Source organism: Alexandromys fortis, unplaced genomic scaffold, assembly GCF_014885135.2.
Source record: "Alexandromys fortis isolate MF-2015 unplaced genomic scaffold, M_Fortis_MF-2015_v1.1 scaffold_166, whole genome shotgun sequence".
Taxonomy (NCBI): domain Eukaryota; kingdom Metazoa; phylum Chordata; class Mammalia; order Rodentia; family Cricetidae; genus Alexandromys; species Alexandromys fortis.
In genome coordinates, this window is record NW_026068102.1 from 145,159 (window position 1) to 164,613 (window position 19,455).

A 19,455-nucleotide genomic window follows, 5' to 3' on the forward strand; every position below is an offset into this window, starting at 1 on the left:
TAGTTGTTGAACTCTGTGAAATTTTGGACATCTTGGCATCTTTGTGTGTTTGGAAGGTGGGTTGGATCCTCTAGCAGGGAAGAGTTTTCCCTGATTTCCCGATGGCCACTACAGTCATCTTTCAGCTTGTTTATGTTTATAGCTGTGTGTGCCTTAGGATCTAAGTCACACAGATTAGAAAACAAGTCATAGAAGGCAATACCATGTAGCATTGCCAAGATGGAATCACCTCCCTAGATACCTGGATTTAAAGTGCACACAATGCTTACAACAAATGTATGTTCATGCCTGGAAGTGCATTCTCAGTTAACAGCTCATAAACCTAGCCTGAAGAACAGAGCTGTGCAGGTTGCATTCTGCCATTAAGCTAAAAATCATGGAAGAATAGTTCTTTTAAAAGTAAGAAGCTGGTGCTAAAAATGTATCTCCTGCAGATTGATTGTATATTTGACTAGTTAATATAGCTCTGTGTAGATATCAGGTAACAGAATCTAAAAGGCCATCCAATGTTGAAGGAATTGGATAAGAGCTAGGGAAACATAGAAGCTTTTATAAATTGAAGTAATAAAGCATATAGATAAGCATATATCTTTCCTTTGGACTTGAGGCTTCTCATACAGATGACATAAATACAGAGAAACTTATAATAATAATAAGGGCTGGCCGTTAGACAAAATTTAATAGCTTTATTTTTTACATCAATAGCATAATATTTGCAAAGCTAATAAAAACAGAAATAAAAGTGGGCTATAAGAGAATTCATCAAAATATGTTTTTGTTTGATTTTGTTTATGGATTTTCCAACTTCTCTAAGGGCATTAAGAAAGTAGATAATAGAAAAGTAGTGAGGGATGGGTTAGCAAAAAGGGGAGAGAGGGAAAGAGAGAGGAGGGGGGAGAAAGGAAGAGAGAGATAGAAAAAGAACACTACCATTTTGCCCATATTCTCATTCACAGAAAGGAGAGGCATATATCACAGAATGAAAGTCTAGAATAGAGCCTCTGTTTGCTGTTTGGTGATGTGACCATTGCGGTTGTCTTTTAATTTTAAGCTTCAAAGATTCAGTTGTGCTTTACTGCCTGATTATTAAAGTGAATTTTCAAAGAAATGTTGTGCTAATCCTTCAGCCAAATAGCCTCGCAATTGGAAGAACCAAGGTAGAAAGATGAATTAATTCCTGTACCTGTGAATCAATCCACAGAGGTCACGAGAGCCTTTGTTCCTATTAATTGTTTGGAAACTAGATGCCAGAAAGAATACCATTTCTTTTTAGTAGCTGATTCCTGAATGCATAGTATCTGGAAATCATATTTAAGTCCCTTAATTTTCACAAAGGATCACAAGGAAATAGATGCAGTCATTTTTTTTTAAATATTTGCTGGGCATCAACCAACAAGCACTGAAGGGAAAATGTGACTGTCTATAAAGAGAACTCACATACCTCTGGGAAGCAAGAAAATCTCCATTCCTGCTGATTATCTGCACAAGACATGCTAGACTCAAAGGTGTGGACTCCGTTGGTTTTTTTTTTTTTTTTTTTTTTTCCATTGGTGTGTAGGGACAAAGCTGAAAGGATGCTTGGATGCTGGTTTTAGGCACATTAGAACTCAGGTAGAAAACAAAGGACATGAATGCAAGAAAGAAAGCTGCAAGCCAGCCAGTCAGCAGAAGGAACCATGTAAGGGTCACTGTATGGTTTCTTATTTCCTTTATGGTGGGTGACTCTGTTCTTTCTACTTTTATTAAACTAAATTTTGAAAAAAAATCCTTATCTATATCTTAAATCTAATAATTATAAATCTGCAATAGCTGGTTTAAATATACAACTTTATGATGACAACTTCTTGTGAACTATTTATTGCCTTCCGACTAAATCTTTTAGTTACAAATACATGAATCTGAATGCTCAAGACTATGACAAATGGGAGCTATTACTTCACATCTCAAATGGCTCCCAGTTCCATTCTTGCTGCATAATTCACTGCCAGAAATTACAAAAATTCCTGAGGCCCATTTCTAAACTCCATTTGCTTCTAGAATTGCCTGAGGGTAGAACTATAATAGCATATATGCCAAAGTCCTTCATAAATCTGATATTGAGAATCTACTCATTCATTTTTTAATTAATGAATATTTATTATGGTCTACTATTTGAAGACTTGTGATAGTGATATAATTTTACATAAGATATGGACGATCAGTTCAAGGGATAGGTATGAGAGTGATAAATGCTCGTGAATGCTAAGTATCATTATGGCTAAAACAAAATATTTTGGTTAAAAATCATTCATATGAAGAGAGCTAATATAAAGGTCCAAATAGGGATACGATGAAGGTGCAAATTTAAGTTGATAGTGAAAGAAGCTCTGAAGAAGTATTACTTAAACTGAGACTAGAAGAATCAGAATTCAGCCAGGGGCAGCATCAAGGGTGGAGCATGAGAAATACTCTGGTAAAGTACTCAAAGCAGAAGGACCTCTGCTCTGAAGTTGGATATCCAATACTCTCCACCTAAGTCTAGAATTAGTGATTCTTCCACCTGAGCCATTAGTTCCGAAGGAGATGTAAGCAGCATCCTGAGCTTCATCTTTTGTGAGGCTTCAGTTCTTCTGAAATAAAATAGACTTGCTATTTGTCAAGCTTCACGAGATCATGAACACACAGGTGTCTCCTGAGACAGAACCTGAGCTCTCACCAAGTTTCAAATGGCCCGACATGTTTAACAGCTTGTGTGAATGACATCATTACAACTTAAGTTTGTAACTCATAAGTCTGTTTCTTATAAAAATTTGTCAAAAAAAACATAATATTTTAGAAAAAGAATAATTTGTAGTAATTTTACAGTAAGATTGTGATAAAATTATCTGGGATTTTTAATGAAAGCTAACTATAAGATATAGAAATACTCTAAATTAATTTAACCAATTAAACTTTATATTAATGAATATACTTAAATTTTCCAAATTTTATTAATATTTAATAATTGTTTATTGATATCACAAAGAAGTTATAATTTATCAAAATTTTTGACAGATGGTAAAATTTTAGGATTACGTTTGAAAGACAGTCATAGTTACAGGATAAATTGGATTCGTGTGGATTGTTTTCTAATTTTTTTTCCTTAAAGTTTATTTATTAAAGATTTCTGTCTCTTCCCCACCTCCGCCTCCCCTTTCCCTCCCCCTCCCCCAATTAAGTCCCCCTCCCTCGTCAGCCCAAAGAGCAATCAGGGTTCCCTGCCCTGTGGGAAGTCCAAGGACCACCCACCTCCATCCAGGTCTAGTAAGGTGAGCATCCACGAAACTGCCTAGGCTCCCACGAAACCAATAGGTACAGTAGGATCAAAAACCCATTGCCATTGTTCTTGAGATCTCAGTAGTCCTCATTGTCCGCTATGTTCAGCGAGACCAGTTTTAACCCAGGCTTTTTCAGACCCAGGCCAGCTGGCCTTGGTGAGTTCCCGATAGAACATCCCCATTGTCTCAGTGTATGGGTGCACCCCTCGCGGTCCTCAGTTCCTTGCTTGTACTCTCTCTACTTCTGCTCCTGATTTGGACCTTGAGATTTCAGTCCGGTGCTCCAATGTGGGTCTCTGTCTCTGTCTCCTTTCATCGCCTGATGAAGGCTAATATTCAGGAGGATGCCTATATGATTTTCTTTGGGTTCTCCTTCTTATTTAGCTTCTCTAAGAACCCGAATTATAGGCTCAATGTCCTTTATTTATGGCTAGAAACCAAATATGAGTGAGTACATCCCATGTTCCTCTTTTTGGGTCTGGCTTACCTCACTCAGGATAGTGTTTTATATTTCCATCCATTTGCCTGCAAACTTCAAGAAGTCCTTGTTTTTTACTGCTGAGTAGTACTCTAATATGTATATATTCCATACTTTCTTCATCCATTCTTCAATTGAAGGGCATCTAGGTTGTTTCCAGGTTCTGGCTATTACAAATAATGCTGCTATGAACATAGTTGAGTAAATGCCCCTGTCATATGATCGGGCATCTCTTGGGTATATTCCCAAGAGTGGCATTGCTGGGTCCAGGGGTAGGTTGATCCCGAATTTCTTGAGAAACCGCCACACTGCTTTCCAAAGTGGTTGCACAAGTTTGCATTCCCACCAGCAATGGATGAGGGTACACCTTTCTCCACAACCTCTCCAGCAAAGGCTATAATTGGTGTTCTTGATTTTAGCCATTCTGACAGGTATAAAATGATATCTTAAAGTTGTTTTGATTTGCATTTTTCTGATCACTAAGGAAGTTGAGCATAACCTTAAGTGTCTTTTGGCCATTTGAACTTCTTCTGTTGAGAATTCTCTGTTCAGATCAGTGCCCCATTTTTTAATTGGGTTAATTAGCATTTTAAAGTCTAGTTTCTTGAGTTCTTTATATTTTTTTGGAGATCAGACCTTTGTCTGTTGCGGGGGTGGTGAAGATCTTCTCCCAGTCAGTGGGTTGCCTTTTTGTCTTAGTGACAGTGTCCTTTGCTTTGCAGAAGCTTCTCAGTTTCAGTAGGTCCCATTTATTCAATATTGCCCTTAAAGTCTGTGCTGCTGGGGTTATACATAGGAAGCGATCGTCTGTGCCCATCTGTTGTAGGGTACTTCCCACTTTCTCTTCTATCAGGTTCAGTGTGCTCAGATTGATATTGAGGTCTTTGATCCATTTGGACTTGAGTTTTGTGCATTGTGATAGATATGGATCTATTTTCATTCTTCTACAGTCGCCCTCTTATACATAAAGGATATGGAAGCAGAGAGGGAAATCAGAGAAACATCACCTTTCACGATAGCCACAAACAGCATAAAATATCTTGGATTAACTCTAACCAAGGAAGTGAAAGATCTATTTGACAAGAACTTTAAAGCATTGAAGAAAGAAATTGAAGAGGATAACAGAAAATGGAAGGAACTCCCTTGCTCTTGGATTGGGAGGATCAACATAGTAAAAATGGCAATTCTACCAAAGGCAATTTATAGATTCAATGCAATCCCCATCAAGGTCCCATCAAAATTCTTCACAGATCTTGAGAGGAAAATAATCAACTTTATATGGAAAAACAAAAAACCCAGGATTGCCAAAACAATCATATACAATAAAGGAACTTCGGGAGGCATTACCATCCCTGACTTCAAACTCTATTACAGAGCTTCAGTATTGAAAACAGCTTGGTATTGGCATAAAAACGGAGAAGTTGACCAATGGAATCGTATAGAAGACCCAGATTTTAACCCACAAACCTATGAACACCTCATTTTCGATAAAGGAGCTAAAAGTATACAATGGAAGAAAGATAGCATCTTCAACAAATGGTGCTGGCACAACTGGATGTCAACCTTTTTTTTTTTAAAACAAAAATCTGGTCTTGACTTCAGAGCTCAAGTATTAGAATGATGATATCTCAGGCATTTAAATTCCATCTGCAGAATTTAGAATGAATAACATTATGCAAGTCAGTTAATGTTGTTTGTGCATCAGTGTGCTCCTATATAAATTGGGTTCATCAATTGCACCTACTGTGTACTCTATGTAAAGATGGAAGGATAAAGTACAGCTATCTCAGTGTAGTTCAGAATAAGCATCCAGTAGGAGTCAGCAGAGTTGATGACTTATCGAGAAGGTGATGAGAGGCTTGAAGATGGGTTCTAAGAGGGTTAAGGTATTTTAGGATGCTGTTTTAAGCTCTATGGATTTTCTAAACCATTGAGTTTAGACTTTTCCATGAAAACAGGTGAGAATAAAAAGCATCTAAAGAAAAGCAGGAGTGTGAGGCTGGTTTTTTTTCCCACTGCCATTTCCTGATCTCTTTAGAGGACCCAAATGGCTCTGTGTTAACTCTTCAGATTAAGCAAACTGTATAATATTTCTTATATTTGTATTTTTATTCATAAATGATTAGAAAATTCTAACATTGAACAATCTTAATAACAAAAATATCTGGGGTATGGCTTTATGTTTGTCAGTATTTAGATCCCTCAAGTAATACCTATGTAGACCGTCTTACCTATCTAAACGTATGTTTGCAATGGAATTATGTTCTAATCAGCATCTGTGTAAGGCTCAAGACAGCAAAAGTCTTCCAGATGAGACAGATGGACTTGGGGCAGTATCTGTAGACTGTGTCTCAGAGTGCTGATGGTGAAGTTGGAGAGGAGGTAGTGTCTCTCAGAGAAGCAGGGTAAATGTGGGCTACTGAGCAACATTTCATGTGTAGCCCAAAGTTTGATATTGACTAAGAATTAATAAACACGGAAGAAATTATGGGACAATAAAATAGGGAAAAGGGAAAAAACCTAAAGACCAAGAACTAAAACCAAATTAAAACAAAACAGAACAAACAAAACACACAGGGCTCTGTTCTCAGCAGCATCATGAAATGTTCATCCTTCTTTTCGCTAAATTTCCATTTTACTGTGATTTGGATGCAAAATGAAGTGTATTCTACTCTTTAGAAGATATACTTTATTGTATTTTTATATTTTGTTTTTTGTGATACAACTCACAGGATTTATATAATACAGAGTGGCTTCATATTATTAAGCTAAGGATCACATTCCGGGAAATTGTTGTTGAGTACCATGCCTCACTTACCACATTCCTTGCTCTTCCTTTTCTGCCTCTGATAGCATCCAGTTTTGCATGGTTAGTCTGTTGGAATCTAGGGATTTTTTTTCAGTTGCTTATCACTTTATATTATCCAGAATATTGAAGTAGAAAAAGGAATTGATCCTTTCTCAGCAACTCAACCATGCATTAACCCTTTCATGTTGGAAGAAAAAGAAGATAGACTTATGAAGATTCTTTTCTTCTTTGAAAATGCTCCAATTTCTGAAATCAAGCATATGAGTCTTCATTTATGCTTCTGTGGTCTATCATCCAGTGACTGTTGCTGGGAAGTCATCTTGAGAAGTCTCTAGGAAAACATAGAAAAAGTAAACTCCAGGTATTTTAGAGTAATTCTAGTGAAACAGAGTCCTACAAGCTTGTTTCATCTCTCATTAGGAGTAGTTTTTATTGGTATTCCCTGATGGTATGCTATATGTATGTATCATAGTATACATAAAATAAATATGAAACTATGAAGACAATTATTTAAGATTATATGTAGTTATGAATTTTTATTCTCTGAGTACTTACTAAGCTCTGTATAGTAAGTTTCACCAAGAAATACTGTGATACTTTTACACAATTCATAACATCAAATACTCTTACTTTGAAGACTACATATTTAAGCTCATCTAATATTTACTTGTAAAAACTAAAGAAGCAAAACAACAAGCCTTGTTCTGATTGTATAATAATTACTTTTCTTTCATTGTGACAAAATATCTTACAAAAACCCCTCACATATACACTCAGAGACTTGCTTCTCTGGTCACACTGTAACTGCTGCTTGCTAATACCCAGAGTACTTTGTCTTATTCTGTGTCTGGCTGTTTCTATGTGTCCCTAAAAGGGGGCTTTTTTCTGTATTTAGTTAACAGCACAAAAAGCAACACATAGAGGAAAGAATGAGCGATGCTCTACAGGAAACTTTAGCAGTTTTTCATGGGATTACGTCACTCACCCGAATAATCCACCGTCATAATAAACAAATACAATCAAACGACATCCAAATACTATGACTATCATTTTCTTCTTGACCCATTTCAACAAATGATTATCCTAACACACAAACAAACACACGTTCAACTGCTCACTGGGTCAGAGGCATGGAAAAGTATATAATTTAATATTATAGCTATGTTTCAGCTCAAATTGTAAAAGTTGATTATGTGGGAAACATGGGTCTGTGTATCCAGTTGTTACTTTGTTCTTTTAAAAATAGAGTAAACAGACAGGCTGACTACACTGTAAGATAGCAGTCTTTAGTTTAGAGAAGTCAAGATACATCATTAACTTTCCTGTGAGGTCCAGCAAACATTGCTGTCTGTTTGGATGCAAGAGATATTTTCATGGCTGTGCATCCTTCAAGCCTACAGACATGATGCTCAACATGACCTTTCCTAGACAATCACCTCTAACATAATTACTTCCTCTACTGCGAAAGGAGAAGGGATGACAAAATTGTTTAAGCTTTCATATTCTTATATTTTAACACTGTCATATAAACTTTATTAGCAAAAAGAAGCAAATGAACATTTCTCTGTTCACTGCAGGTTGACTTGATAATACTGTCTAGATACTTTCCTTTCTATTGCCATCTTAAAATACAGCCTAAAAATAACTCAGGGAGAAAAAGATTTTGATGTTGCTGTTGTTACTGTTTTGTTTTATTTTTCAAGTTGGAGACTGCAGCCAATAATCAGAAGTCAAGGAATGAAATAAGGGCAAGAGCCTGGAGGCAGGAACAGAAGCAGAATCCATAGAGAAAGCTTTGTTCCTCAAGGCTTAGTTTGCTTTCTTACACAAACCAGGACCCAAGGAGCTGTGCACTCACGTATTAATCCTTAATTTAGAAAATTACCTACAGACCAGCCTATAGGCCAATCCAAAGAAGCAGTTCCTCAACAGAGATTCCTTCTCCTCAGATATCTTTAGGTTTTTGTCAAATTAAAAAAAAAAAAAAGCACCTTACCCCATGAATACACAGAATTTTACACAGAATTTATTTATACAATAAATGACTTGCACACATTTATAATGAAAAATCAGCATGTAACATGTGCATAAAAGCACACAGATGACTATGATGTGACTGTAGTTTGATTCACCTGCTTTCTTCCCACTATTTAGCATTGCTGCAAACATAGAGTAGATACTAAATTAGGTTTTCATGGAACATTGAGATTAAGAACAATTTTATCACTTAAAGTAACTACACAGATGTATGTGTATAAAACATGCATGCACAAAAGAATCAAGAAAGAGCTTGTGACCTACATGTTTAGAGTGCATGGAAAATTTCATTTGACTACTTAAAAATTTATAAAGGGAAAAAAGTTTATCTTAAAAATTCTTAACCAACTAATAGGAAACTTGGTTTCTCAACTGTAAAGGGGGAATTTAGTAGAAATTGGTTTATAGTTTAATTGATGAAGTTTTAATCCACATAGAATAACTGATTTTTACATAGTTTTTGAAGCACCCCAATATTAAAGAGCACCATTACTGTTCTATATGAAACATGGACATTTTCTTGAAACCATTCACGCAGGCTATAAGGCAATAACTGGCATCTCTCACCACTCTGATGTTCAGTGACCTCACAGTGACTACCTAACTACATCTGCAACGGGAGTTTTTCCAAAGCAGAGTAGGGAAGTGCTGCCAACTACAACAGCAAATTTACAATAACGGAAATATTCAGTTCCAACATACTATAGAAAACAAAGACATCCATTTTTATATGCCAGAAAACACTGTTTTGTACATTCTGTTAATATATAGCTTTCTTTTTTCCTTCTTTTTACTTTTCCAATTTGGGAATCCCACATAATGCACCCGATCGCATTCTCTTCCCAGTACCCCTAAGTCTACCTTCCCACTTTTGAGACCCTCCCCCACCCCAAAAGAAGAAAAAAATACCAAGTGCAATTTTGATTGCCCATAACCTTTTTTAAACTTTCCTTTTAAAAATACAAATAAGGATCCGGGAGTGATGGCTCAGGTGTTAAAGCATGTACTGTATTTGCATAGGACCTGGGTTTGGTTTCCAACACCCCCAAATGACAGCTCATAACCATCTGAAGCTCCAGGTCCAAGAGATCCAGTGCTCTTTTATGTGCTCTCTGGGCACCAGGCACATACATGGTGCATGGACATGAACACAGGAAAAACCCCATATCCATAAAATAAATATAGCATAAAACATCTAAATACAAATAGGGAAAATATAGCAAGTGAATGTTAGTGAAATTTAAAGGAAGCTAAGAGGTGGAATTAAGACAGAAAATAGAAAAATGGATAATTAAGGCAAATGATTAAAAATAATGGAGTCATATAAAGGTAGTTGAAGCAACACGCAGCAAGTAGAGCAGTGTTTCTCAACCTGTGAGTCAAGACACATTTGGTGGTTGCTTTCATAGGGGTAGCCTAAGACCATCAGAAAACATAGACATTTACATTATGATTCAAAACAGAAAAAAATACTGTTACAAATTAGGAAGGAAACTAATTTTATGGTTGGAGGTTACTGCAACATGAGGAAATGTATAAGGCTGAAGCATTGGGAAGAGCATTAGAAAGCTTGGGAACCATTGATATAAAGAAATACATTGAAAATGGATCAGTGGAGGATGGAAGACTGCTGTGGTTGTGGTCTTCACAGGCCATTCTTCTAATTTGCTTTAAGAATCTTTTAGGGACACATTTCCATATATAGCTTGCTAAGCCGGGCGATGGTGGTGCACGCCTTTAATCCCAGCACTCGGGAGGCAGAGGCAGGTGGATCTCTGTGAGTTCGAGACCAGCCTGGTCTACAGAGCTAGTTCCAGGACAGGCTCCAAAGNAAAAAAAAAAAAAAAAAAAACAGAAAGAAAGAAAAAAATAGTTTGCTAAAAGAAATAGCTGAAATAAGCATTTGAAATGTTCTAGTTTCAGATTAATTTGAAGAATTGAATTTTAATTCTTTACACATTATGGTGCATTGACCCTAGTATGCCAGTCCTGCGTTTGGCTTCAGTCAAAGTGTTTGTGTGCATCCTTAGCAAGTCAAAGATGACAAGAAGAACCAAATAAAGAACTTATGGAGAAAGAAGGAGTTTAAGAAAGACTGCTGTTACCCAGAATTGGTGATTCATGCATTTAATCCCAGGCAAAGGCAGATGCAGGCAGATCTCTTGGAGTTTGAGCTTAGCCTGGTCTACAAAGTGAGTTCCAGGATAGCCCCTGATATAGTGTGACCCCACCTAAGAATAAACAAACAAATAAAAAGTAAATAAATAAATGAATGACAAATGTTTGTTTTTTATTTTATTTAAAAAATAAAACAAACTATCTTTTTATCATTTTACATACCAATACCAGTTCTCACCCCCTCCTATCCCCTGTTTCCCTTTACCTTCCCTGATACCCCACCTCCCATCCACTCCTTAGAGAGGGTAAGACACATGGCTTTCCAAGGCCCTCTCTACTATATTTAGGCTGAGCAAGGTATCCACCCAAAAAGAATGAGTTCCCAAAAAGCCAGTACAAACTGTAGGGATAAATCCTGGTGCCACTGCAAGTGACCCTGCAGTCTGCCCCAGTCATACAACTGTCACCCATTTTCAAAGGGTCTAGTTTGGTCCTATGCTGGTTCCTTCCCTTTCCAGCTGGAGTTGGTGAGCTCCCATTAACTAGCTCAGGTAAACTGTTTCAGTGTGTGTACCAATCATGGCCTTGACCTCTTTGCTCAAATTCTCTCTTCTCTCACTCATCAAGAAGACTTTGGGAGCTCAGCCCAGTGTTCCTCTGTGGGTCTCTGCCTCTGTTTTCATCAGTTTCTGGATGAAAGTTCTTTGGTTACATTTAAGATATTCATTGATCTGACTACAGGGCAAGGCCAGTTCAGGCACCCTCTCCTCTATTGCCTTAGGGTCCAAGCTGGGGTCATTTTTGTGGATTCCTGGGAGTCTCACTAGTACCAGCATTATTGCTAGCCCCATAATGGTACCCTCAATCAAAATATCTTTCCTTGCTCTCAGGTCTGTCTTTCCTCCATCTCGACTATCCCATTCCCTCAAGTTCTCCTCCACTCTCCTCTTCTCCCCTCTTCTTTACCTTCAGCCACCCCTTTTCCTCCCACCCCCATGCTTCCAATTTTGTCATATGATCTTGTCTATTTCCCATTTTAAGTTGGAGCTATATATGTTTTTCTTAGGATTCACCTTGATACTTAGTTTCTCTAGGGTCATAGACTATAGACTCATTATCCTTTGCTTTACAGATAGTATCCATGTATATAAGTACATACAATGTTCATCTTTCTGGGTCTGGGTTACCTCATTCAGGATGCTTTTTTTTCTAGTTCCATCCATTTGCATGCAAATTTCAAGCTGTCATTGCATTTTACCACTGAGTAATACTCCATTGTATAAATGCATCACATTTTCTTTATCCATTCTTCAGTTGAGGGGCATCTAGTTTGTTTCCAGGTTCTGGTTATTACAAATAATGCTGCTATGAATGTAATTGAGAAAATGTCCTGTGATACCATTCCACATCCTTTGGGTATATGCTCAAATGTTCTGAGGTAGGTTAATTCCCAATTTTTTGAGAAACTGCCATACTGATTTTCAAAGTGGTTGTACAAGTTTGTATTCCCACCAGCAATGGAGGAGTGTTCCCCTTACTCCACATCCTTTCCAGCATAAGCTATCATTGGAGGTTTGGATTTTAGCCATTCTGACTGGTGTAAGATTGTATCTCAGAGTCGTTTTGATTTGCATTTTCCTGATGGCTAAGGATGTTGAACATTTCCTTCTCATCCATTTTTTTTTTACTTTTTTTTTTTTTTTTTTGGATTTTTTCGAGACAGGGTTTCTCCGTAGCTTTTTTGGTTCCTGTCCTGGAACTAACTCTTGTAGACCAGGCTGACCTCGAACTCACAGAGATCTGCCTGCCTCTGCCTCCCGAGTGCTGGGATTAAAGGCATGCCACCACCGCCGGGCCTCATCCATTTATTTAAGGGAGGTTTTCACTTCCTATTTAAGGGACTCTACCACTTTTATAATGTTAAGTTTAAAGTCTATTTCTTCTACATCTTCAGGATTAGGGTGTTCAAGTCTTCCTGTTGTATGTTCGCTGTATTCTGGTGTTACCATGTTGTTTTTCATATTGTTGGAGGAATTCTTGTATTGGCGCCTGCCCATCTCTTCCTTCAAATGCCCTCCGGAAGAACGGATCTTCTGATGTGGGATCTAGGCCACTTGTTGGCCAGAGACATCATAGGCAAAAGGGCTCACTTGCTGGATGCAGGCTCAGTGGGACAAAGAAAGCGAACATTTCTTTAAGTGTCTTTCGGCTATTTAAGATTCTTCTGTTGAGAATTCTCTGTTTAATTTTGTACCTCATTTTTAAATTAAATTATTTGGAATTTTAATGTCTAATTTTTACATCTCTATAGTTACGTGTGTGTGTGTAAAAATAACACACACATAAACATACATATATGCATATATATAGTCATGACTATTTTGTCTGTCTTTAATTCTTGAATTTTGGACATTAAATTTAAATTAGATTATTTTAATTGAAATTTATTTTAGTGAAAAATGTTTGCAGGTAAACCTTAGTGTTTAATTTCTATTTATTTCATTTTTTGTTTGTTTGTTTACAGTATGTCTCTGCATATATCTTTGTCTGTGAGTACATCTGTGTAGGTCAGGTGTCAAAATGCATATGTCAGTTCTTTCTTTCTACTAATCAGTTAATGAAAAGTTTCTCACCCCTGAAAACCTCCCTGGTGATGCAGCAATCCAAATCAGACAAAAATCACACCAAATTAGGGGAAAAAAAAAAAACAGCTTTAATCGAGACAACATTCCTGGATGATTTTCCAATCCCCCAGAGAGGAGACAGAGAAGGAAGCCTGGAAAACCACAAGTTAATTCTCTGGTAGGTAGTTTAAATATCCTGTGGGAGTGGTCTTGAGCATCTCAGGGAGAAGGAGTTATCATGTCAAGGCTTTCTGGGATGTAGAAGGGTTGGGAAAGTGATTCCGAGAGAGGTTTGGGGTGCAATTCCAGCAGAACATTTATGGGAGATGAAAGAGCCTTGGCATCAAGCATCCTCATTGGCTAAGCAATCAGACTGGTCCTTGTTTTCATTTTGTTAAAAAATTAGCATATATAACATTGTAGGCTGAGAAAATGGTCTTCTACTGTCATGTTTAAAATATTACTTTACCATCATCATTTCCCTGAAAAACAGTGGGTATTTAATGTTGAGGCTCTCTTGTATATTTTTGCTGTTATTTTCTATATTTTTTAGTTCGGTTATTATAAAGTATTTGTTGCAAGTTTCTGTTTGTTTTTCCTCCCGTGACACTTGCCAACTTTTGAATATAAAGTGCAGTTTGTTTCAACATTCTGGAAGCATTTTCCATTGAGTGCGTATTTTTGTTTCTCTTGTCTACTGTTTCCTCTGATGTTCTAAGTGGCCCTGCAGCCACATCACAGACTCATTAAACGAGGTCTTCTCTGAGCCACACTGCTCTTGCTCATCGAATTTACTCTCTTGTGTCTCCACTGCAACTTTAATCTGTTCTACTGAATTTCTAAAGCCAATTATATGTATTTTCCCTTTATAAACCATCTATTTGTAGCATAATTTGTTGGTCTGAGGCTCTCTAGCATCTTGCTCACATATCAAGTCTCTACTGAAACAAAATAGTTCCTGAATTTGGCTCCTTAATTTCTACACTTTGTATCTCTGGCGTTTATTTCTCTTATATCTGCTAGCATCCTTCCTGAAGCCTTCCTTTCTGATCTTTTTCACCGCTGACATGTGTTTCAGAAATGTTTATCTGGAAATCAGTTGGGGGCCTATTGAAGTGGCAATACTTGTCTAAAACATTGCCATTGGTCTTATTTATAGTTATAGATGAAATGCACCAGAATGCGATCGTAATGCCTCTCGTGCACGTAACCTAGGGGTTGGAACAAAATAATCATTTTCATGAATTCCAGCATGTAACTACTAACATTTGGAGAAGTCCTTTTAGTTTATTAGTTTTCTTTTCCTATCTTTCTGTTGGATGCCCAAGTAAAAAGCTACAAATTCCTTCCTCATAGTCTCTGTGTCTCGTTTCCTTTAAAGCTTACAGACCTGTCACCCTAAGGTCCAAGCTTTGCATGGATCGTCTTATACTCTCCTTACGTGGTGATGCTCAGCCTCTTGAGACTCTTCCACAAATGTTTAATCACCCACCTAGCCAAACCTTTGTTTATAAACAGGCAGGCTGCTGCATCCCAGAAATTTGATGGACTGGAATAGGAACGCTTTTTCCTTTTCTCCTTGGAGCACTGCCCTCAGTTGGTTTGTTTTTGTTGTTTGTGCACCAATATTTTTCAGACTAGCCATTCAGACAAGATTGTGAGGGTTGACCTCAGTCAATGTGGGAAAGATAATTCTAATAGGTTTTCTGTGCCTTTTGCCTCCTCTCGATAATAGGGTAACAAGTTTCTTCACCCAAGCAGGAAGCCAGATCAAGCAGAATTGAAAAAGAATAACAACAAGTATATCTGGAGCAGAGCAGCTCCGGGGCAAGTTCTCTGGTTCCAGAGATGGAGGTCAGAGAAGTCAGTCCCCCAAAGGAAAACAAGGAGATTTTATGGGTTCTAGGTGAGGAATCATAAAAATTATCCACCATAAGGTGGGACTCAGCCTAGTATGGTCATAACTGAGAGCTTAGAAAAGTGCTTGGTCATCTGACTACTTCAGCATAGGAAGCTGCAATAACCACCAAGAATGAAGAACTGGGTTCTTTGGAGCCTTTCCTTTGTTCAGAGACTATCAGAGCAGTTATTGGAAAGAGAGACAGGAATGGGGCTTTCCAGGTCGTTGTAGGGGCTGGATGTTCCAATCCAACAAATTCCACCACTTGAATTTGCATAAAAATCAAATCCAGGTGACAACTGAACATCTGTGCTTACAACATATAAAATTTCTTATTTGCTAAATTAAGTTTGAGAAAAGTTACCCCACGTGTGTGTGTGGGGGGGGGCACACATGTGTGTGTAAGTGCACTTGCCTATTGAGGCTAAAGCAAATATTGTTTCTTCTTTTATTACATAAAATCCACTTTATCATTTCAGATAGGGTGTTTTTCTAAATCTGGAGCTGAATAATTTTGCCAGCCTAGGTGAGCCTTGAGAATCCTCCTAATGGATTTTCTCGGTGTCATAGTTCCAGGCACAGGGCATCACATTTTTTTTTATGTGGATGTGTGGATCCAAGCCTAATTCCTCACCTTTGTGTAATAAATAATTTACCCATTGAGCTATCTAACCAGCCCCAGAAAAACTGTCTTAATCATCAAATAATCTCTCTATAATCTTTGACATAATCTTGTATTATTAAAAAACAAATTGAATTGCTGGAATTGTGCACATCAATGCATCCCAAAATATAACAGCAAAAGTTTAATCCCAAACTGGTGAGTTACATTCTTTCCCTGTGGTAGTCACTCTGTTTTGTTTTTATTGTTTGCTTTTAATCTGGTGCAGAAAAGAATTCACTGTTCCGGAATTCTGGAGAAGAGACAGTTATTGCCAGTGGCAGTATAGAAGTAAAGATAATTTCAGACAACAGCAGGCTTTCCTGCACATTCTTTTCCATTTCATTAATAACATGGTCCATAAAGAGACATGCTTTGCGAAGCTGAAAGTGAAAATAGGAATTCTTCAGAAAGAGGAGACATCTGTGCAGATGATTAACATTTTTAGATAAAACACTCTCCGTTTTCACTGACGTTTTACTGAGCTGCTGATGGGAAATGCAGCAGCGATTAGCAGCTTCAGCCATCAGCCAGGCATTTGTTTGTTTGTTTGCTTGCTTTATTTTTTAAATCAGAACCTAAACTACCATGTGTGTTCTGTCTTCCATCATTGTTAGGAAAAACAGTAAATTTTCAAAACATCTTTGAACTGCTTTGAGAATGTTTAAGCTGACCTGATCTTAGTTTACCCTGCTAGATGTCAGACCCTTGTACATAAGGGTCATCTATTTGATTCACCCTTTACCTCTTCAAACCATCTCTATCCAGAAAGGGTTTGTTGTTACTGTTAGATGCAAAACACAACCCCCACCCCACCTCCAAATGGTAATGCTGGCGACATTGTCCTAAACAGAAGAACTTCACCTGTGTTAACTAAGAGGATGTTATTGGATAAACAAGACACTCTGTTTAGTGGAAAAGCGTCTATTTCCTGGTCATTCTGAACAGCCTGTATCAGCTCAAAGACCCCACCCTGCTGTCACATAAACTCGGCTTGCTTTCCTTCCTATCATTTGCTCTGCTATCACCCCGAGAGATAGCCTTCGCAGTTTAGCCCCCAGTAGCCCATTCTGTCTACCGATGGAACAGTCTGGTTTGGTGGTTTCACTGTGACATTCCTTAAAGTTCTCACAGACTAGATGTAATTCATCCCCTTTACTTTCTAGACACATAGCACCGATTATACTCCTATTTCAACAAAGGACTCCTGCTTCACCCTTCTCACCAGTTCATTCTTATTGAAGTCGCAGGATGCTGAAAGGAGTAGGCAGCTACCTGCTTCTCTATCATGCCAGCCCAATTGAGAAGGAAAGCTGCTGCAGCCTGTGCTCCTGAGTCCAGGCATAGATACCTTGCTGCTCTTACCTGGCACCATTCAATCCCTTATCTGTGCCAACAGCACTCACTTCCTCACTGTTCCTTGCACATTCCAGACACATCCTAACCTCAGTTCCTTTAGACTCACCTTTCCTTTTCCTGGAAACTTCTTCCCCCAATTCTTCCTATTCATGGATCCTTTTCAGTGAGGTTTTCCATGGGAGCCATTTGAAACTCAATTCCAGGCTCCATACAACTTGTTACCAAACAGCACAAAATTTATGTCTTTTTTATTCCCTATTTTTTTAATTGATTTTATTGAGCTATACATTTTTCTCTGCTCCGCTTCCTTCTTTTCCCCTCACCTTCAGCCCTTTCCCATGGTCCCCATGCTCCCAGTTTACTCAGGAGATTTTATCTTTTTCTACTTCCCATATAGATTAGATCTTAGGGTGCTCATTGTTATCTAATTTCTCTAGTATTGTGAATTTTAGGCTGGTTTCTTTGCTTTATGTCTAAATACCACTTATGAGTGAGTACATTATGGTATTTATCTTTCTGAGTCTACATTACCTCACTCAATATGATGGCTTCTAACTCCATCCATTTGTCTGTAATTTCAAGATGTCAATATTTTTTCTAGCATAAATGTACCACATTTTCCTTATTCATTATTAAGTTGAAGGGAGTTGGGTTGTTTCCAGTTCTGACTATGACAAACAATGCTGCTATGAACATAGTTGAGCACATGTCCTTATGGTATGATTGAGCATCTTTTTGGTATATACCCAAAAATGTTATTGTTGGGTCTTGAGGAAGGTTGTTTCCTAATTTTCTGAGAAATCACCATACTGATATCCTAAGGGAGTGTACCATTTTTTACTCCCACCAGCAATGTAAGAATGCTCCCTTTACACTACAACCTCTCCAGCATAAGTTGTCAACAGTGTTTTTGATCTTGTCTGTTTTTAAAGGTATAAAATGGGATCTCAGAGGTTTTCTTTTTTCTTTTCTTTTTTTTTTTTTTTTTTGATTTGCATTTCTCTGATGGGGCCAGGCCTCCTTAGCCTTATTCTCCAGGGAAAGGTGAGCGCACTATCCACCTGTTCCCTTGTGCCATGAGGCAGGACATCAGACACAATAGGGAGTCAAATCAAACAGGAACTCAGTTTATTACTGTAAGTGTCAGTTTATATAGGTTAAGTGACATCATGCGATGTGTGGTACCTCCAGCCAATGAGAGACAGCCAAGTCCTCCCTCTAGTTGAAAGGGCATCTATCTAGATTTTGCTGTCTCATCCCCCCTGGGTAGCCTCTTCAAACTCGAGCTAGGCTTCTCTTTGTCCTACAGGGCCTCAAGGTAGAGGCCCTTAGATAATTTTGGCCCAGCATCTTCCCCTTTTTTGTTCTATATCCAATCCCCTACCCCTGTCACCAAGCCCAAATAGCCCACCAGGGAAAAATATGGGTCAGGGTCACCTCTAATCCATAGTTTTGGCCTGGATACCCTAAAATTGAGAATTCATCCATGGGGTGAGATATATCAAGACTATCATAATCAAAGGGCCATGAGTTGTGCCTGTTGTATTTGTTTTTGGAATGCCTGATTCAGCCTTTGGAGAAAGCCAATTCCAAAAGGACAGATCAATAAACAAATAGCCATTGGCCCAATTAGAGAAGAGATCAGTGTGGTAAGCCATGGGGACCAATTAAACCACGTCTCATAGAGGGTCCTTGACTTAAATGAATCAATATCTTTTCTTAACTTAAGGTTCTTGTAACTATCCCAGAATGGTTCACATAGAAGTAACATTCTTCCCCAAATGCCCTGCAAATCCCTCCTTTTTCCAAGCTTCTCCTAATTTGTAAGGTGATCCTTGCTAAGGATTCCAAAGAGTTTTGTAAATAACTTAATGAAGTCTCTGTCTTTTCTATGATTGTTTTCTATTGTGAGCGAATTATTCCCATTTCTTGTTGTAGAATCACCAGGGATAAGGTGCCCAGGGCAGTCCCAGGCACCCATAGTCCCATCAATGTGGCGACTGCCATGACTGTTAGAGGTTCTCTCTTATGACTTTGGGCCAGGAATTCATCTTGCATGTGATAAAGCACATGAGGAAAAATTAATGCAAGCAGGCAAGTGTCATTATGCTGAATGATCAGTGGGTCAGACAGGGAGGGAGTAACCCCCATCTCGTGGCAGACCCAAAAATAC